The sequence below is a fragment of the Pinus tabuliformis genome, chromosome 4_2, assembly GCF_031772625.1.
Source record: "Pinus tabuliformis cultivar Carrire ecotype Pingquan chromosome 4_2, CPIR1, whole genome shotgun sequence".
NCBI lineage: Eukaryota > Viridiplantae > Streptophyta > Pinopsida > Pinales > Pinaceae > Pinus > Pinus tabuliformis.
Genome location: NC_142304.1, coordinates 1,058,724,431 through 1,058,747,343, shown reverse-complemented (window position 1 = coordinate 1,058,747,343; position 22,913 = coordinate 1,058,724,431). Strand labels below are relative to the sequence as shown.

The window sequence follows — 22,913 nt, the reverse complement described above, 5'->3', positions numbered from 1 at the left end:
GTTATTTTGATAATTTGTGATCCTCAAACCAAATGTATTGTTAATGAAAGTTGTAGTCTACATGGTTGGAATGTAATAGATATCATTCTTAAACTAAGGTGACATGCACAACAACAATAAAAAAGCATGTTACATAAGTTACAGGAGAAAAATTATGCTTAATTACCGAGAAAAATGAAATTATGCTTATTGTCACTTTAAAAAGATCTGTAAATAATTTACTAATGACTTCATAAATTTTGTATGCTTTTCCTATACAATTCACTTGCTTGGTTCCTGTAAAAAAGAAGACAAAAACAAAGGCCAGGAAAGATCAAAATCGTTGGATATGTTTCCTACTTTTAACAAGTATTTGTTTTGCAGCTATAAGTGATACTGTCTAGTTGGCCAAATGTGGTCTACTATCTTTCACACATTTAGGGCTAGAACAAACCCACCACCATTAACTGAAAATGTAAATCAATACGAACAAATAATTTATTTACAACTCAACCATATGATAGAACTATAGTTTGGCATAAATCAGTGGAGGTGAAATGCATCTTTTATTGCTTCCTAGAACAAACAGTTTCATTCTGAAACAGAGTTACATCAATTAAATAAGAATATGAGGATTTCCTTTCGAAAAAGCCAAAAATGCTAACATTTGAGCATGTGCCCATAATAAAAAATTGCTTTCTACTTGATAACCATACAAAAAAATATGATTTTCCAAGTTTCCTTTGAGGTAACTTGAAAAGTAATATTTTATTATGCTCTAACAGTACTTATTGCTATTATGCTCCACATCAAACTTTATTAATTCCCATAATTAGTATGATATTATAAAAGCTTGTTGTGGCCCAACTACAACGATTTCTTCAGTTAGCTTACTATTGTTGCCAATTTTATAACTTGTAAATTTCTAAAAATTGCTCTGAAAGAGACCTGCCAATTTTTGCACGGTCTCCTATTTAGACTACTACAAAAGAGAGTGCATATTTTTAGCCCATTTTAAATCTTGAAACTTTGGGACTCAATGAAAGAAAATTATAGATTTTGTGACCATTGTAATATCTGAATACTGATAAAAGTAAAAAAACAATGGAGAATGTGGAGATGTACTCCAAAAGCCATCATCATGACATACCGTGTTTTCAGGGTGCAATATCTTTGAGGGAATACCCTCAATAGCATCTGGAATATGCAGGCCAAATACGGGCGTTTATGTATAGTTTACATTATGCAAAACTACCATTGTTTATAACATCTATGATTCTGCAGGTATGACCAAGCTTGATTCTCTGTCCCACGCCATAGATGAATCATAATTTGTAAAAGTTAGCCATGAATGTCTGTATGTTAGAGTAAAAGATAGTCCAAACCAAAGAAATTAGCTACATATAATTTTTGTCATATAAGTTTGGTTGGAATCTATGAGAGTACCTCCCACCAGACCACCCATTGTTAACCAACGAAGTCATTGTACCATGCTTCTGCATATTCTCTGCCAGCATTTATGCATATTTGGCTAGATGCAGCATAAGAAACGCTGCTCCAAAACAAGTAGAAAATGTTGCACATGGATCCTTAACTCCTTCTTGAATGCCTACTACTTGAAATCATGAAAATGTTCAAGAACACAAACAATGTAAAGGAAATTAAAAAAGGAATCATATCTATAAACTCAGTCAATCTTACCAAGGCAGTGTAACCACTGATGATGATCTGAACTTAAATAGGAACATAACAAATTATAGATATAACCATAAATACAGAAATGTAGCATACATTTCATTTCATTAATACCAGAATACTAAAATATGCTTACAAACAGAATGGAAATATACCAGCTCGGGCGATGGTAGCTTATCTCTAAGAAGAGATGTGGCAGCTACATGCCTCTGAACTGTGTTACAATGAGGCTCAAAGGCCTATTTATTATTGAGAAACAATGGAAAACCCTAAACATCCAAAAACCTAACCCTAGGAGATGAAGCGTCAAAACTGTGGGTCCCGTTTGGGTAAATTGGTACATCAACTTCTCGAGGTTGTAACTTTGGCATACAATCTTTGTTTGGCTATCATAATACCTTGTTTCGAAGATCTCAAGAAGAAGGCCAAAAACAAGTAAGCAAATTTGTTTGAGGCTTTTTTAGTCTCTCTGTTTTCCCTAAAAACATTGTTTAGGGCCTCAAAACGACTCTGGAAGTCCAAGATCCAAAAAACTGCCAAAAATAGTAAAGTGTGCTACAATTAAGGAAACTAAAAAACCAAAAGAGACAATGTTGGGGGTCTAAGTGGAATAGGCGGGTGGCCACCAATATCCACCTGGATCAGTCCTCCCCCCCTTAGGAAGCAATGGTCCCCATTGTGTTGAGTGCCTCCATGAGATGGGGAAACGTCTGTTGAACTTGGTCCCTCGTGAGCCACTTTCCTTGGTGCAAGAGTTCGCCAGCTTTGACAACCTGATATAGTTGGATCTTCTATTGGAGAGTGTTCTTGATTTGTGTGTCCATGATCTGATCAATTGTGGCATGTTCCATGCAGTCTGGGTTTAGCTCTATTGGTGTGAGTTGTTCTGCAATGTCAGATGTATCCAACAATGGTGGAAAGTATGGTTGAAGGCAGTCTTCATTGAACACTGGGTGAAGACCAAGGAATGGTGGAATGTTGAGCTCGAAGGAATTGTCCACTGTAGCCTTGGTGCTGGTGTATGGTCCATATCAGAGTGGGTGAAACTTGCGATGGCATCCAGCGAGGCGCTCCTTCTACAAATGTAGCCAAAATTTGTCGCCCACCTAGAACTTGTGTGACACATGATGTTGATCATTGTGTTGCTTCTACTTGGCATTGGCTCTATCCAATATATCATGGACCTACTAGCTGATGTGTTGAATGCACTCAATGAAGTTGTTAGCCCTGTCGGCTTCAGACTGGACATGAGTTGAATCTGCCTAAGTAGCTGCAATTGGTATGGCCACATCAATGGGACACAATGGTTGAAATCCCAGCCCTACCTAAAAGGGGTTGTGGCTCGTTGAGTTGTGGAGTGCTCTATTGTAGCTGCGTTGGCAATAGGGGAGGTTTTCATCCCATGTGCGTGGATGCTTTGAGTTGTACATGCATAGAATGTGTAAGATCATCCTATTGATGACTTTTGTTTGGCCATCAGTTTGGGGATGGAAAGCCGTGTACTCAACGAGTTTGGTATCCAGCATCAACCAGAGACTTGACCAAAAATCACTTAGGAATCTATTGTCCTGATCAGAGACAATGGACCGTGGGATCCCAAAGTGTACCCGCTCAAAGAAGAGCTTAGCAGTGGCCTTTGTTGTGATACTCTACTTGTAGGCCACCATAATGGCCATATTAAGGACTCTGTCGACGACCATTAAAACGTAGTTGTTGTTATGCTTAGTAGAAGGAAGGTCTAACATGTAATCCATGGAGATGGATTCTTAAGGTCGACTAGGAGTAGGAAGAGGAGTATATAGTCCTTACTTCTTGATGGTTGGTTTGGCAATGGTGCAGGCAATTGTTATACAATATTTTGTCACACTCCCAATCTCATATCATGAAGTGTCACACTTTGTGTCGTCAATGTGGCAAGTGTCGCAAAGTGATGAAACTTGTCACAAATAATATGTTGTGGAAATCAAAAGAATATCCCTAAAGAAAAGGAAGAAAAAATGCCTTGGAAGAATTCTAAAGAATTTGTCAAAAACCTTCATTTGCAAGCCCAATGCACTTCCTATAGATGATGTCTCGCGCTAGTAACCTCTGTCATTACACATGTCTAGTGTTGGCAACACGACTTTGATCAGGAAAATCCGCTTTGGTCATCTTCAGATAGTTTTTCCAAAAATAAGGAGAAGCTTCTCTTACTAGAAGGCTCGAGAACGACGATGTGGTTTTAGGTGAATGATTATTGGAAGAGACCTCCCATTCTTGATCCTAGATCCTACTTTCATGGATCTCTCCCTTGAGATGTGGAACTCCTCCCTCTTTTAATGGATTCTCAACTGCCCCTCCTTCCCTATAAATGAAATGTCCACCATCCACTAATGGTTGGTTGGTTGCCATCCTAGTGTTGAATTGTGCCCAAATGCTACCCATTTGCAAAGGAGAAAAGGTGTTTGAAGGCTAAGGCTTGGACTTGGAATCTCACTTGAAGGAGGCTTCCAACATCAAGGCTTCATTGGTTGTAATGCTCCCTTTTTCATCTATTAATAATACAATATATGTTTTCTTTCCATAAATGTGTCAATTATTATCCATTTATTATAATGCTCCTTGATTTGTTACACAATTTGTATTAGGAAATGTTATGCTTTGCATAGTTTTGTTGTCTCCACTTGATCTTTCTTGCAGGAACTCATCTACACCAGCGAAGAGGATATCGTGAACTTGGAAGCCAAAGAGTCAAGTTCAACGTCAAGGGTATTAGCTTCAGACAGAGGTATGAGATTTACCCTCCTTTGCTTGCATTTTCTAGTATGAATTAGGAAAGATTGCATGTAGCTGTCTTCTGTAGTTGCTAGATCCTCCCATAGGACTAGAGGGATCGATTCTGTCCACAGAAAGGATTGCCTTCACAACAAAATGGCAACCATACTGGGGACTACATAATCCTTCAAACCTCCCTTTGTTTTTGGTCTCTTTTGATAAGTTTAGGCAACCTCCTAGTGATCTGTAACTTTGATTGATTATGTATCTGCATTCTGAGTGGTGTGGTTTTTAGAGTGTCAAACTTGGATCTTTGTTCATTTTTTTTCCAAGCTTTTCTAGCATAGCACATTTTTTTTTCTTCTAAAAAATAGAGCATTGTAAGTGCATGCTTGTTACATTCGTGCTTAAGACCCTGTCTTCCTGCGCTAGTCCAAAAAAATGAGTATTTTTAGGGTTTTTGTCAGAAGATCTAGAATGTCTTGATCTCTAAAGTTTTTCTCCTACTCTGTTTGCATATAATTTTGACTTATTGTTGTTAATTTCTTAATGGTTTGCAAGAGTTCATTCCATGTTGAAGTAGTGAAAATGAACTTTGGTTGAATCTTTAGTTCTTCGGGTAAATTGAATCTATTGTTTTGTTGCTTGCATGTGTTACTGATTTATTGTCTGATAAGCATTTTTAGACTTTTTGAAAACCAAAAAAGAAATTGCATTTGCATTTGCATTTGTTAAGCCTTCATCTCAAAATTGGTCATTACTTCTGGAAATTTCATTAGATTACATTGCAATGGAAAGTTGTTTTTGAGATTTTCATTGAGCATATATTACATTGCTTGGCGTTGAATGTTGATAAGTGCATCCTTGTTCATTTTAGGAAAAAGAAAAAAAATCATGTAGGTGAACTTTAGTGAATTAAAATTCATTTACTTTTTGGTTGTTGCATTGGAATTGTGAAGTTGAAAGATCTAGTTAGGAAGCTCTTGTTGGCTGCATATTTGATTATTGCATCAATGTTTGCACTTCTTCCCTACACTAGATAACTTTCATCGAAAATGAAAAGAGCCATTTTTTTCATATTAGTTGCATTGTAGGTGTGTTCAGGTGACATCGATTTTGAGCCTTGAAACCGAAACATAATTCAAGATCAACTTTAAAATTCATCTCAATTAACCTAAGGAGCATTTGGAACATTAATGCAAACATCTAGAGGTCTAGGCTAGAGACATGTCCTAACGTCATTAAACGTAGGAGTTGTCAATGTTTGTCAGCGTTGCATCCAGAGGGTGAAATCTTGTTCCACGTACGGAAGTGTATAGGATCGTTCCCCATGTACCTTTAGATATATCGGATGACACTCCAAGCATGAAAAGTATATGGGAACGTTCTCATAGAACGATTACGCATTAGACAACACTACTATGGACTGTACTCCCACGTATTGTCGAGTATATTTTGGGAGTCTCCTATGTAGGTTTTAATCCCGTACAAAAATTATCTACATATGAATTCTAAAAAATAGAAAATAAATGATGAGAGCATAAAACATATATACACATATATTTTCCCCTTAATCCCAAAAGCAGGACTACCAGATTGCTTTTTCATTATATTCCTTTCAATGTTATAATACACACACACACACACACACACACACACATATATATATGTTGAAGCATCCATAAACCATAATCCATTAACCCTGGATTAGAACATAATCGTAGTTCCCTTGATCGAATCTACAAAATACCATGGACATAAAACCATCATGCCCAAAACCATGTGTGAAATCCATGCACAAAACCATAGGTATTTCCACCCACCTAATATAGGGTCCAAAAAAAATTCCCAGGGTGATGCCCCGAACCCCGTGTAGGGGGGCAGTAGGGGGGGTTGTTGCAAGTGGGGTAATCATGGAAAGAATATCACACATACCCAACACCTTATAAGTTGCTATCCCTCCATAGGTAACTGAGTCCGCTGCCTTGTATATCATGATACACCAAACACAACATTCAAGGAGATTGGTTGCCATACATTAAGTCTTTGGTTCGCCAAGGTGTATATTGGAGTTCACAATTGCTTGGTAAACCCTTTTTTCTACTTACCCCTTTATTTTGTTTGTGTCTTTAATTGATAAAATCAATTAATTATCACGGAACAACATCCTTCCTGTGGAAATACTCCTTAGTGGCTCTTAGGTTGAGACTAGTGGCAACAGTTCCTGAGTCCACCAATCAAGGAAACCCCTCTGATGGGAATCTTGGTCCTTTTCCTTCTTTTGGAAATATTGGTGCTCCTTATATGGCAACGTTGTCCCTTGTCAGATTTACCATTGGTTTTTCAATTTGGTTATTTTCAACCCCTATGGTTTTGAATGTCCAAATTGCTTCTCAACTAGGTTCTCCTCCACCTGAACAATATTAACCTCTAGTTGATCCTAAAGTTGACTTTTTGCCTTCTTTTCCTGTTCGGTCTTCTTCCTCTTCATCTGGTGAAAACCTGCAAGTTATTAACTAGGTGGATAAGAAGAAGAAGAAAAGGAAGATTGAGAAGAATAAAAATAAACATGGGGACAACCAAGCAGCCATTGTTATGGATGCAACTAATAGGGAGAAACCTTTGAATCAACCTCACAAAGTTAAATTCCCTTGCATGATTTGTAAGGGTGACCACCTTCTTAGAGATTGTCTTGGTATTCACAAGGTATTGGAAGTGTGGTCTACAGGCTCACATCAGTGTTCGTCATTGCATCTAGAGACCATGCTGGTGATAAACCCTCAACTAGTGATGGTAAGGTCCATGGGAAAAAGGGTAAAGTCAAATTTCTCTGTAGTTTATGTGAAGGGAATCATCCTCATCACCTTTGTCCTTATATGGATGAAGCCTAAAAAGTGTTGGGAAACCTTACTGCTTCTTAGCCTCGTCTTCTGACTGGTTATCCAAATCTCCCCCCCGACCCTCCACTAGTTAATCAAGTGATTGATCATAATTCATCTCTATTCAATCCCACTCTCTTTGAAAGTGATTCCCATGAGTCCATTCCCAACCAACCATTGGTTGAGAAAATGGTTGACCTCATTCCACCTTTAGTTGATCGTACCTTTCTCGTAGACAGTGAGTCTCATACCACTTAGTTTCTTCTTGTTTCTCCAGATTCCAATGAATTAGGGGGGAATCCTCCTATTCCCACGATACAGGGGGAAAATCCTCCCATTCCCATAGCGCAAGGGGGAAGTTCTCCCAATCCCATGGCACCCACTCCAGGTAGTATGGTCACTTCCTTTGCTGGAGTCGACTCACAAGATAACGTCTTCCTTCTTACGTGCCCTTCCAGATCATGGTTCAGACTTATAATATACATGTACCTGGAACAATCATAGATGAAGGCGCATTGGTTAGTATTTTTTCCTCAACTACTTGGAAAGCTTTTGGTTCTCTGCAAATTGTGTCTATTACCCAGAATCTGTTATTTTTTAACAGAGGCCCTTTGGATTTTAATTTACTCCTCGGTTGTGACTATGTTTATGTCATGGGAGCTCTTGTCTCTTTTCTCTTTCGTGTCATGTGTTTCCCCCATGAACGAAGAAGCATGTCTATTGACCAACTTTCATTAATTGGTCCTAATTTTACTCCTAATCAACCATCTTCCCTAAATGGTCCTTGTATGCAAGTGGTATCACCCCCGCCACAGGTTAATTATGTGGAAACCTATTCCATGCTCATGTCTACTGATGATCTAGTAAGTGATATAGTGCATCATGTACTAGGGGCATTGGATCCTGATCTTTCTATTAGATCCCTTGATATGTATCCCTTCCAGAGTGTTATTCTCCCATATGATGAGAACCTATTGGAAGCCATGACCTCTTATGTGTTGGCATTATGATACAGGTGATGTCCTTGATGGCAACTCACTCAGATGACAGATCATAGTGCAGCAGGTCAATAGCAAAGATTTAATGATCAGAGAGAGGTATACCCAGGTTCACCTTGACAAAGGAGTGTATACACACGGGTTAATAGACCAAAAGGAACATATAACGTACACACACGATTTCACAGAAGGAAAGGCGCGTACATGTTGAAAAACTAAATTTTGGTCCGAGGTATTTGGTCCATGGTATTGGTCCAAGGTATCTAGTCCGAGGTATTGACCCCAGATATTTGGTCCAAGGTATTGGTCCTAAGTGGTTTTGGTCCATGGTATTGAGAAAGGCCTAAAACTATAAAAGGAGGAGAAGATCATTAGGCCAAGTGTGCAAGTATTGAATATCTGATAAAGTGGGAGATCTAGTATGCAGGTTATGGGTTTGTAATGCTTTGCTTGATCTGAACCAAGGATGCACCTATGTGGATGATGATGGATGATGGATCAGGATCATAAGGCTTGGAATGTATTATCATTATGTGGTTCGATCACTGATAGACTAGATCTGAATTACTGACACATGCTTATTCTATAAATGTTATGATCTGGGTATGATTGATGTCTGGAATAGCTAGAAAGTTATGAGTTAATATTTGCATATCTGTACGCGGGCTCGCTTTGGTAAAAGCTCATATACACGCTGGTTCGGTTCATCAGAGTAGCATATACACTATGAAAAATGATATTTGAATATGCAGATGGTTTTATGGTTGTTGCAGAGTTCTGGGTTCTGCTCTGTGTTCTGGTGACAGGTCTTTAGTGATTCAGTGTTGGGTGATTCAGAATTTAATGATTGGTTGATGCAATGGTTGTATTATAGTGGTGATTGATTTTGAGCTTCAATGTTGTTGATGGGTCTAGAATGAAAATTGGATGAAACGTGGCCTTCATATTATGGTGTTGTGTTCCAGGAGTATCCACTCTGAAAATTTATGAAACGTGGTCCCAGGAGGAAGAGTGAAGGTTGGAGCCTTCAGGAGGCCGACGCCTATGTACTGGTAAACATATTGGTCAGTACAAGAGCCAGGGGGTTGGAGCTCCCTTCTAGTAGTAGCTGGAAAACGAGAGAGGGTTGTAGCCTTCTGTAGGTCGGCGCCTACATACTAGTAAATATATCAACTAGTACAAGAGCCAAGGGGTTGTAGCTCCCTTCCAGTAGTAGCTAGAGAATGAGAGAAGGTTGTAGCCTTCTGTAGGTGGGTGCCTGCATACTGGTATGAGTCTGCGCCAGTACAAGATTGTAAACAAGTTTTTCTTATATTAAAAGGAAGACAACAACAGGTGGTTTTTGTCCCGCATTGGGTTTCCACCTTATATCATGGTGTTCATGTGTTTTTCTTATGTGTGATGATCTATTCTGTTTTACTGCACCTGTTTACTGCTTATATGGTTAATGAAGTTCTGATGCACTGATTAAAGATCAACATATGATGGATTAACTGAATCATAAGTTTATTGGATATACGCTAGTTGCATTAAACACAGTTGCGTGTACACGCGGGTTCCCTTAATTGAAGTAGCGTATATGAATCTGATTATGGAAATGAAAAAGCTATTGATTTGCTAATATTGATTCAAACCCCCTCAGTATTATTTCCAACAACTGGAATCAGAGCAGGCCTTTGGTGGAAGATTTATCGCTTGAAGGAGATCCGTAGAAACAATGGGAAAGAAGCTAAAGAAGAAAGCACCTCAGAAGAAGAACACAACTCAAAGGAACAGTGACAACAGGAGAGACAATCAGTCATTAGATGGAAGCAAGGATTTAGATTCCAAATCACCTCAAGATGAACAAGCAAATGAAGCATCAGGTAAAATCATAAATCAATAAGATCTATTTAACAAAAGGGAGTGTACCCTCAAAGAAGAAGTTGACAAATTAAAAGCTCAGCTGGAGTGTGCCTTCAAAGTACGTCAAATGCTGCAGGATGAAGTGATATCATTAAAAATAAGCAGAATGAAGAACTACCTCAAGCAAATAAAGAACAAGAAAATGAGATTCTCAAATTAAGGCAACAAGTGGAAGAAGCAAGAAAGGCTGAAGAAATCTTGAATAAGCAACATCTAGAAAATGAAGAACAACATTAGATTGAGGTAAATATCTTAAAAGGTAAATTAGAAGAAAAGGATAAATTGTTACGATTCCAAGACAGTACTAAGATTCTGGATGATATTCTTAGTAGTCAAAGATCTCCTGCTATCAAAACTGGTATTTGTTTTTATGAATCTGTTGAAGGTGAATCTAGCTCATAGGGTGAGGCAAGGAACTCTAATGTAAAACCTGAAATGCTCAACAAGGAGATAAAAGGTCAACCCCATCAATAACCAAGGAAATAAATCCCTCAATGAAAATCTTTTACTCCAAACTATGGAAGTAATAGTCGGTTATTTTCTCAGATGAATAATATTGAGTGTTATGTATGTCATAATCTTGGACATGTTGCAGCTAGATGCAGAAGTAGAATGGTTCAAGACCGTCACACAGAAAGATCATCACGTTCCAGGTACTTTAAGGGATATTGTTTTACTTGCAATATGTTTGGTCACAAAGCCATTGACTGTTATAGAAGGAATATGAAACATATGAGATGTTATGCATGTAACAAGTTTGTACATATAGCAAAGGAATGCAGGAATAAAGTGCGGACACCATACCAAAAGGAGAAAACATCATCACACTCGAAGATATGGAAGAAGAAGGAAGTATAGCCAGAAAGATGTGGCACAACAAAGTGTACAAACATGACAGACTCAGAGAGAGTTGAAAGTGTGAAATTTCAGTGTTTCAAATCTCTTACGCAAGTTTCATGAAGACAAGTTGTGTATATACGCGAGTTAGAAGCTACACAGTCGCGTATATGCTAGGTTGAGGAAAAGCAGTGGGACAGACTCAAGAAAAAGGGTATGATATGGTTCAGTCAATTATTTGCTCTATTTGATGATGGTTACAATCTGCTGATGATGTGTGGAAATGTGTTGGTACTCATAAGATGTTATTTAGAAGTATTTTTGATCCTCACAAGTTAACTTGATGTATATCTGATTGATGATGATGCCTTGATACTTCTTGCTGATATATGCATGATCAGATCTGACAGTGAACATATGGAACAGGTTCAGGGGGAGCATATGCTTCGAATAATGCATTGTTGGAATTATGGTTATAAGTCTTTGGTGATGATGCTTATGTGGCTAAATGATACATCTTGCTACTTATTGTTGGTTGGTCAAGAGAATGGTATTGCAGGTTACAGGTCTGGATGTTGTTGACAGATGCCTATGGTGCAGACCATATATGGTGTATGATAGTTGCCGATGACTAGCATGGTCTTGTTTAGATTGCTGGTCCTTGTTATAAAAGTCATGTATATAATTTGATGTAAAGGTCATGAAAAGACCTAATTTGTAACCCCAATTTGCATGGTAAGGATGATGTAATAATGTTTATTTCAGTCATGTATAAACATTTGGTATATCGCCACTTAGTTGGGTGGATGAGTAAAAAATGGTGTATCCCCACTTGGTTGGGAGATTGATGTATGTATGAGTCATTGGTGATAGGAAGGTCATACTCACTTAGTTGAGTTGTAGAGTTGTGCTATTCTTTTTAAAAATATTTTTGCAGACTCCGCATGTGCTTAGGGGGAGCAAGGATGATTGGTACATCTTAGCATGTACAAAGGGGGAGTTCTCTCAGAGAATTCAATATGTGCTCAGGGAGAGCATGGACTATTTAGTGCATCTTAGCATGTACAAAGGGGAAGCTCAATCAGAGATTTTAGCATGTACTCAGGGGGAGTATGGACAACATAATTCATATCAACGGAAAGAATATCTTGGTCCGCCCTTTTCCCTTGATGTCAAAGGGGGAGAGTGACTTGGTGTTGTTGTTGCCATCAAGTCCAAAGGGGGAATTGTTGGCATTATGATACATGTGTTTTCCTTGATGGAAACTCACTCAGATGACAGATCATAGTGCAGTAGGTCAATAGCAAAGATTTAATGATCAAAGAGAGGTATACGCAGGTTCACCTTGACAAAGGAGCGTATACACGCAGGTTAACAGACCAAAAGGAGCGTATAACGTACACACGCAATTTCACAGAAGGAAAGGTGTGTACATGTTGGAAAACTAAGTTTAGGTTCGAGGTATTTGGTCCAATGTATTAGGTCCATGGTATTTTGATCCATGGTATTGGTCCAAGGTATCTGGTCCGAGGTATTGACCCCAGGTATTTGGTCCAAGGTATTGGTCCTAAGTGGTTTTGGTCCATGGTATTGAGAAAGGCCTAAAACTATAAAAGGAGGAGAAGATCATTAGGTCAAGTGTGCAAGTATTGAATATCTGATAAAGTGGTAGATCCAGTATGCAGGTTATGGGTTTGTAATGCTTTGCTTGATCTGAACCAAGGATGCACCTATGTGGAAGATGGATCGGGATCATAAGGCTTGGAATGTATTATCATTATGTGGTTTGATCATTGATAAACTAGATCTGAATTATTGACGCATGTTTATTCTATAAATGTTATGATCTGGGTATGATTGATGTCTGGAATAGCTACAAAGTTATGAGTTTATATTTGCAGATCTATACGCGGGTTCGCTGCACCAATCATGGCTCCTCCACAATTGTCTGAGACTTCTTCTGGCACTGCATGTTGAGAGGTAATATACTCTCCCTCTCAACCATCAAGTCTCTAACCTTTGCCTTGCTCCTCAAGGATCTTCATGCATCTTGTACCTCAAGTGCATACAGGTTCTTGGTTTTCAAGGAGAGAACAATATATTGAGAGGAGATTTCAAAGTTTTGAGTTTTGGGCCGAGAGTTTGCAGAGCAGATCTGAAAATTTATGTACAAAATTTTCAGAAAAAAATAGTATATTTGGATTCCTTGTGGAAAAATACCCAAATTCTAAAAAAAAATCGCCTGAATCGGAGTTCGGATGAGGGAGATATCACTGATTTAAAATCAGCTCTTTTTCTAGAAAATTTCGTGACGGTGGGAAAGTGGAAATAGATTGGTGTGCTAGCCAAGAACCTGTATGCACTTGAGGTACAAGATGCATGGAAAGCCTTGAGGAGCAAGGCAAAGGTTAGATACTTGGTGGTTGAGAGGGAGTGTAAATTACCTCTCAACATACAGAGCCAGAAGAAGTCTCAGACAATTGTGGAGGAGCCACGATTGGTGCTGCAGCTTCAGGAGGTTGTGAAGCAGCCAAAATAGGGGAAGCTGAGAGGAGATCGAGTAGAGACATCTACTCATGCAAAGACCTCCAGTAGGGGGAAACTTCAAGCCAGGTGGGTTGAGGGATCACAAGCAGCCATACCTCCAGGTAGGAGGTGGGGTGATGTGGATAGATCGTCCCAAGGAGGAGGGGTAGGATCCTTGAGGTACCCAACCTCCTGGATGAGACCTTGCTACGGGAGCCCCGATTTGGAGTAGCAGGAACTGACTGATTGAGTAGAGACAAATGCGGATGGAGCAGCAGAGAGAGCTACAGTGCAGGGAATCCCAAGACAACGTATAGCATGTAGGCTACAGCAATGCGAGAGGCACAAGTGTGTTGCACAATGCTAGGTGGCACAGAGAGGTGTGCAATGGTGTGAGATGCATGGAGATGTTGTAGTAGCACAGATGTCAGAGAGGGAGCACTTGTTAGCAGTAGGTAGAGCTTCAACATCAGAGTATGTTTCTAGCCCAACAGAGTGGTCAGTTGGGAGTGTTTTTGTTCCAAGAGTTGTTGGAGTAAGCAGACCTGGTGGATGTCTTGCATGTAGAACATTCCAGAGTTACAGGATTGGGTTCGAGAGGAAGCCTTTCTTATTAAGAGGGAGTGTTGAAAAGTGTGCAACAAGAAATGTAAATTTAGAAATTGCTAAAAATAGAACTTCTAAGAATAGCAGTTTGGCCAATGAGCATTTTGGCCACCTTGGGTGAGAGGTGAAACTGCTAAATATAACATCTTCTAAAAATAGCATTTTTGCGTCCCTTCCTATTTTTAGCAGTCCCTAGTCTAACTATAGGAAGTAAAAACTAATTTGGTCTTAACAACAGTTTAAAATATTAATTAATTAATCTCCATGAGTTAATTAGTTAAGGAAAAGCAAACTTGAAGTCTTTGTGAGAACATGCAATTATTTCTCCATTGATTGGGGAATGTGTCCTTGATTTGCTCCACTGATTGAGGAATTAAGGATGAGTTCTATATTGAGAGGATCAGTTGACTTAGTTTAACTTAGTCAAGTTCAGTTAGATTAATTTAACAAGTTGTTAAATTAATGAGATATAGTTTGTTGATGCTTGCATGTGTTGGGTTGTGTTATATTCTTTCCACGACCCGGGAAATTTTTTTTTGGACCCTATATTAGGTTGGGCGAACCTACCTATGGTTTTGTGCATGATTTCCGCACATGGTATTGGACGCGATGGTTTTTCGGTCCATGGTATTGGATGCTTCGACATGTATAAATATGTATTGTAACATTGAAAGGAACATAATGAAAAATCAAGCTGGTAGTCCCGGTTTTGGGATCCAGGGAAAAATCTCTGTGCATATGTGTTTTATGGGTTATGCTCTCGCATTGTTTATTTTCTTTGTTTAAGAATTCGTACGCAGGTAATTTCTGTACAGGGTTAAAACCTACATTTGGTATCAGAGCTGTTTTGGCTTCAAGGGGACGCCTTTGTTGCTGAGGGGTTTCGCTCGGGCATGTGGTAGACCCTATTCAGTGGGAGATCTGCGAGATCGATTCTGGTGGTGAAAGAAGATGGCGAGTAGTGGAAAGATTGAGATTGAGAAGTTCAATGGTCAGAGTTTTGAGTTGTGGAAACTCGAGATGGAGGATCTGTTGGTCGATAAAGATCAGTGGATCGCGGTAGATCCAGGTACTAAACCATCGGGAGTGACCGATGAAGAATGGAAGAAATTGGATCGGAAGGCAAAGAGCACAATACGATTGTGTGTCTCAGATTCAGTATTGCTGAATGTATCAAGGGAAGCTACGGCAAAGGCTTTGTGGGTCAAGTTAGGGACTTTGTACCAATCTAAGTCTCTGGTGAATAAACTGTTCCTACGGAAAAAGCTGTATAACCTGAGGATGAAAGATGGAGACTCGGTGACAGAGCATATGAATGCGTTTAATACTGTGGTAAGTCAATTATTATCTGTTGATATTAAAATTTCAGATGAAGATAAGTGCATCAGTCTATTGTGTTCTCTACCAGATTCGTGGGATAGTCTGGTTATTGCAATAGGTAGCAATGCAACTGCTTTGCAGTTTGATGAAATAGTCTCAGCCTTGCTGATGGAGGAGATGAGACGGAAGAATATGGACAACCAGAATGGTGATGCCTTGTCTGTACGAGGACGGTCCCAGAACAGAAACAAAAAAAAGTCATCGAGTGGGAGATCTAAATCTAGAGGGAGATCTAAATCTCCAGGAAAACCTACAAAGGTGGTGTGCTGGAAATGCGGAAAGGAAGGGCACTTCAGAAGGGATTGTAAATCTAAAGCTCCTGATAAAGGAAAGGGATCTGATGATGCTCCTTCTGCAGAGGCGAAAACCACCTCAGATGAAGGTGGGGATGTGTACTTGGCTTCTTCAAGTACACATGTAGATCATGAGGCATGGTTGATTGACTCAGGTGCATCCTTTCACTTCACTCCCCATAGAGAGTGGTTCTGCGAGTATGAGAAATACGATGGTGGTGATGTCTTCTTAGGAGATGATAGGAAGGCTAGAATCATTGGTCAGAGAAAAGTAAAGTTGAAGTTGCAAGGTGGAAGGGTTAGAACACTTCCGGGTGTTCTACATATTCCTGCATTGGCCAGAAATCTGATTTCTGTAAGCAAGTTGGATGATGCAGGTGTAAAGACGGTGTTCGAGAAAGATACCTGCAAGATGGTTCGAGGAGCATTGATATTGATGTGGGGAGTTCGGACTGGAACTCTGTACAAACTGCATGGTAGCACTGTTGTTGATGGGTGCAATAGTTCTATGGTTCCTGAAAATGGAGTAGAAAATCTAGTGGTCTCTGGAGAGAAGACCATGTTGTGGCATCAAAGGCTTGGACATATTGGAGAGAAGGGCCTTCGAATACTTCATGGTAAAGGTATGGTAGAAGGTATGAATGATATCTCTCTGGATTTTGATTTCTGTGAAAATTGTGTATATGGGAAGCAGAATCGAGTGAGTTTCCCCTCTGGTGGTAAGAGGACGAAACAGATATTAGAGCTTGTGCACAGTGATGTGTTTGGACCTGTGAAGGTTCCATCACTGGGTAATTCTGTGTACTATGTATCATTCATAGATGACTTCTCAAGGAATACATGGATATATTTCCTTAAGAAGAAATCTGAAGTCTTTGACAGGTTTAAAGAATTTAAGGCTCTGGTGGAAAATCAGACAGAGAAGAAGATAAAGGTGCTGAGGACAGATAATGGTGGAGAATTTTGCAGCAAGGAATTTGAAGAATTTTGTAAGAAGTGTGGTATAGCATGACATAAGACTACTCCATATACACCTCAGCAAAATGGAGTCGCAGAAAGAATGAACAAGACATTGATGGAAAGGGCAAGAAGCATGCTCAGTGGTGCCGGGTTAGGACAAGAATTCTGGGCAGAGGCGGTGGATACTGCACGTTACCTGATCAACAGATCGCCCTCATCAGCGTTGGAGGATAAGACTCCACAAGAAGTATGGACTGGTAAGAAACCCTCTCTTTCACATCTGAGGGTATTTGGATGTGATGCATATGTACATGTTCCAAAGGAGAAACGAACCAAGTTGGATAGTAAATCTGAAAAGTGCATCTTTATTGGGTATAAGGATGGTTTAAAGGGTTATAAGCTTTGGAACCCAGTCACACGGAAGGTTGTGTACAGCCGAGATGTGGTGTTCAGAGAGGTAAAAGATGTTATTCAACATGAAGTCCAACCAAAGGAACCTGAGAAGATAGAGTTTGAGCCAAAGGAGGAAGAATCAAACTTTGCAGCAGAGGAGGAATCAGAAGATGAAGAGCCACAAACTCCGGCTGTGAGAAGATCAAGTCGAGAAAGAAGGCAGCCAGAAAGGTATAATCCATCTGCTTTCAGTTCAAATTTTTCTTTGTCTGTTACTGATGATGATCCCAGAACTGTGAAGGAAGTAGTGGATTCAGAGGATGGAAAACTCTGGAAAGAGGCCATGGTTGATGAAATGGCATCTTTGCTCAAAAATGAGGCTTGGGATCTGGTAGAGTTGCCGGCTGGAAGGAAACCCATTGGCAGCAAATGGGTGTTCAAGAAGAAGACTAATGCAGAAGGAAAGGTGGAGAAATACAAAGCTCGGTTGGTAGCAAAAGGTTATTCCCAGGTGCCGGGAATTGATTTTGGTGATATTTTTTCTCCTGTTGCCAAGGTAGCTTCTATTAGATTACTTTTATCTGTTGCTGCTGCTTTTGATTTTGAGGTAGAATAGATGGATGTGAAGACAACATTTCTTCACGGGGATTTGGAAGAGGAAATCTACATGAGGCAACCTGAAGGCTTTGCAGTGAAGGGTAAGAAAGAACTGGTATGCAAGTTAAAGAAGTCTCTGTATGGGTTAAAACAGTCACCAAGGATGTGGTATCAGAAATTTGATACATTTATACGGGGACTTGGCTTCACCAGAAGCAAAGCAGATCATTGTGTGTATTTTAAATTAATTGGTGACCGTGTTATTTATCTGGTCTTGTATGTGGATGATATGTTGCTGGTTGGAAATGACAAAGAAATTATCCAGGATTTGAAGACCCAATTGTCCTCCAAATTTGACATGAAAGATCTTGGTGCTGTAAACTATATTTTGGGCATGGAAATTAAAAGAGATCGGGAAAAGAGGAAGCTCTGGTTAAACCAGAGGAAGTATGTCGAGACAATACTGCAGAGGTTTAATATGCAGGATAGTAAACCGGTGAAGGTTCCTATTCCTGTAGGTGTGAGGTTATTTGCTGAACAGTGTCCCAAGACACAAGAAGAGGAAGAGGACATGTCCCGTGTTCCATATGCAAGTGCAGTCGGTAGCCTGATGTATGCAATCGTCTGTACTAGACCAGACATTGCACATGCAGTGGGAGTATTGAGCAGGTTTATGTCAAAACCTGGGAAGGAGCACTGGACAGCAGTGAAGCGGGTTTTTCAGGTATTTGCGTGGCACTAGTGATTATGGTTTGTGCTACCAAGGAAGACCAGGATTGGACAGAGTGTTGGATATTCATGGTTTTGTTGATGCAGACTGGGCTGGAGATCTGGATCAGAGAAGATCTACAAGTGGGTATGTGTTTAACCTATTTGGAGGTGCAGTCAGTTGGATGAGTAAGAAACAATCTGTAGTGGCACTATCAACTACAGAGGCAGAATATATGGCAGCCACTCATGCAAGCAAGGAAGCAGTTTGGTTGCAAAGATTGTGTTCAAGTATGGGGTTAGTACAGGGAGCTATAAGAATAGACTGTGACAGCCAAAGTGCAATTTTCTTGGCAAAGAACCCTGCTTATCATTCAAAGACAAAGCACATTGATGTTCAGTATCACTTTGTGAGGGATATGATAGAAGACAAAAAGGTGTTGCTGGTAAAGGTGGACACTTTGAAGAATACTGCAGATGCATTGACAAAATCTGTGAGCTTTGAGAAGTTCTCTTGGTGTAGAGAAACAATGGGTGTTTCAGGGCTGGAAAAATGACTAAGCTCTCATGTGGAAAGAAAACAACAAGTGGGAGATTGTTGGGTTGTGTTATATTCTTTCCACGACTAACCTACGTAGTTAAACGGGGGATTAGAGGGGGGCGGTAGCCCCCCTTCGTTGTGCCAATTGCGCAGCGGGGGGGTCACAGGGGGGGGCGGGTAGCCCCCCTCTACAGGGTCCGGGGCAGCGCCCCGGGAAATTTTTTTTTGGACCCTATATTAGGTTGGGCGAACCTACCTATGGTTTTGTGCATGATTTCCGCACATGGTATTGGACGCGATGGTTTTTCGGTCCATGGTATTGGATGTTTCGGCATGTATAAATATGTATTGTAACATTGAAAGGAACATAATGAAAAATCAAGCTGGTAGTCCCGGTTTTGGGGTCCAGGGAAAAATCTCTGTGCATATGTGTTTTATGGGTTATGCTCTCGCATTGTTTATTTTCTTTGTTTAAGAATTCGTATGCAGGTAATTTCTGTACAGGGTTAAAACCTACAACATGCATGTGACAACTATTATTTTTAGATAATTGTGTATTCACTCATGGATAACTGATGCATGTCATGTTCTGTCAGAGACCCAATTGAGATCAGATGTGGGACAGTGTACTATCAGTTGGATGAATATTTTTCCTATAAAGGAAGCTCATCCATGATGAAGATTTATCTCCTCCAGGTTTGTGCAGTTATTTCAGAGGTCAGTGTTGTGTGTGAGGTGAGAATCACACAGGTTGTAGCTGGAGGACCCAAGAAAACTATGCATAGAAATACGAGGCTTGGAGGGTAGAGGAGAAGGTTTGTGAGAAGCCTTTGATTGTCTATGAGCAACAGAGGGATTGTACTAAGAGCTGGATAGCTTTCGAGCTAAGGCTTTGTGTAATCTAGACTATATTTCCACTTGTATGATAATACAGAGATGGGGTTTTAGGCAGGTTCTTTCCCGGGTAAATTCTTCTGTGTTATGTGTGATTGATTCCTTCTTATTAGCTATATGTGTTCTTATTGATGTTGCTCATGGTTGATTAAGCTTTGACGAAATTGTTTGTAGAATTTTGTAGAGCAATGTAGAAATATCACCTGTAGAAAAAACCGATATATGCTATGTCCTAAAGCATAATACTTGTTCTACTTCTACAAAACATTAAGTGGAAGCATAATCGAATTCATGAGCAACATCAAGTAGAAACATGCATAACTGATCAAGAGAAATCAATCACACATAACACAGAATATATCACTGGGGAAAGCACCAGCATAAAACCCCAACACTGTATTATCAATCAAGTGGAAATCCTCTTCAACATACAAAAAGAATCAGCTCAATAGCTATCCTGCTCTCTTTGTACTCTGATGAACTTCAATCAGAAGATGAAAATCATGGACTACTTAGGCCTATTTATATAGGCTGAAAATTTGCCTAATCATACCTGTTGTCACCTCAGGTCCAACTACATAGTCATAGAAGAAAATAGATTTCTTCCTCATGCAAGGAATACTTACTAGAAATATCCTAGCATCTGATAGTACACTGTCCCACATCTGATCTCAACTGGGTCTCTGTCTAAACTGACATGCATCAGTTATCCAAGAGGGAATGCTCAGTGATCTGAAATAATAGTTGTCACATGCATGCAAGCATTAACAAATTATATTTCATTATTTTAACAACTTGTTAAAATAATCTAACTGGACTTGACTAAGTTAAACTAAGTCAACCGATTCTCTCATTATAGAACTGAACCTTATCTCCTTTAATCAAGGGATAAATTCCTAAATCAAGGGAGAAAATAATTGCATGATCTCACAAAGACTTCAAGTTTAATTTTCCATAATTAATTAACTCAACTGAATTAATTAATTAATATTTCCAACTGCTGTTAAGACCAAAATTAATTTTACTTCCTATACATAGACTAGGGACTGCTATAAATAAGAAGGGACCCAAGAATGCTATTTTTAGAACTTTCTATTTTTAGCAGTTTCACCTCTCACCAATGTGGCCAATGACCTCATTGGCCAAACTGCTATTTTTAGACATGCTATTTTTAACAGGTCTATTTTTAGCACATTCTAAATTTAACATTTCTTGTTGCACATTTTTCAACACTTCGCATTTGACGATAGGTTCACTTCACTGGCCTTTGATCAAATGATTATGTGAGTGTTCAACTTTAGCTTTATTGTTCACACTCATGGATTGTGTTGCTGTACATTGAGAGTCATCGTCGTCATTGGTCATTTCTCTCGTGCCTATTAACGGTTTACATCATTGGCCGGTAATCAGGTGGTTTCTACCATGTTCGACTACAACCAGTTTATTTGCATGGTGAGATTTGTACTTTGGTTGGATCGAGACAAAGATGAAGACCATGGGTTTGTGAGACTTTTGTGATCCATATTGTAGATAAATGTCTTTCGGATTAATCACATCATTAGGATCAATTAACCAAAGGATCCATGAGCATGTTATAGACATAAGGTACAATCATTCCCACTCTTTAGCTCTAGCTGAGCATGCAGAGAAATCCGAACACCATGTATGCATTGAGGATTCCAGAGTCATTGCTAGGGTTGATCATTTCCACCATAGGAAGCTTAGGGATGCGATCGAAATTGAAAGGCATGCTAGAAATCTCAACAGAGACGATGGTTGGAAATTGAGTAAGAGTTGGATTCTAGCCCTCTCATTATGATCCTCTTGTCTCTATCCTCCTTGTATTTTTTGGTCCCTCCTCCCCTCCCCCCTTTTCTTTATATTTTCTTTTATCTTATTATTATTTAACATAATTATAATAATTCTCAAGCTCCCAAGTACTTTATTTTAAAGTAAATTCCCTCCTCTCCTTTTCTTTATATATTGATAGCATATATTACCCCTTATCTTTATTCATTTCTGACCCCATTTTAACATAATTAATATATACTATTGAACTCTTAATTGCTTCATTAGCATATAATATTCTGAATCTAACTCTTAACTCCTCATTGCTTCATTAACATATAATATTTTAAATCTTAACTCCTCTTTACCTTATTCTTTATAGTATATAATATTTTAGATGTAAACCTCATTAGTATTTAATATTTTTATAATCTCCTAACAACTGTTGTTAGTGATATTTATAGGTTATTCTTAACCATCTTATTAATTTTTAAAGTATTCTTAACAATACTAATTTATAACTAAATTTATAATAATAAATAATTCCTATCCCTTTTAGAATATTTTGAATCCTACTCTTAACCACTCTTAACCTTATAACCTGATTATTAATTAAAATTATATAACAACTATTTTTATTTTATTATTATATAATCTCCCATCCTCTTTTTATTAAAGAACTTATTCTAACTTTCTTAACAACTTATTACTTTTATTTATCATAACAACTAATTTATAACTATTTTTAGAATAACTAAAATATTAAATAATTTATAACTAAACTTAGAATATCAAATAATTCCATTCTAACTTTTTAGAATTTCTTTTTACCTATTTAACTAATCTCCAACGGTTAGTTTTTCAATGATTGGCCTTGGGCTATGGTGCATCCCTGCTATTTATTCTTAAAGATTGTATGATTTTTTCACCTTGTCCTGAGGATGAACCACATTAGTTGGTTCGAAACATCGACCAAATCCTAATGATGTGATTGATCTGAAAGACATTTATCTACCACGGGTTTCATTTGATAAATCCAGGCTGCGTGGACTTATTAAGTATTCATGATTGTAAACATGTTCCTTTCTATACGGATGGATGTGTCCATGCCGTGCATCCATGTATTATTAGATGCTTACAATCTAAGCATACTTACATCAGAGATGTCAGATATACTGTA

General features: G+C 38.9%; 1 pseudogene; it reads right to left on the bottom strand.

Annotated features, from left to right (window-relative positions):
• Positions 1-811: 811 nt before the first annotated feature.
• Positions 812-22,913, bottom strand: part of LOC149173241 (phosphoenolpyruvate carboxykinase (ATP) 2-like) — a 127,926-nt pseudogene continuing 105,824 nt past the window's right edge.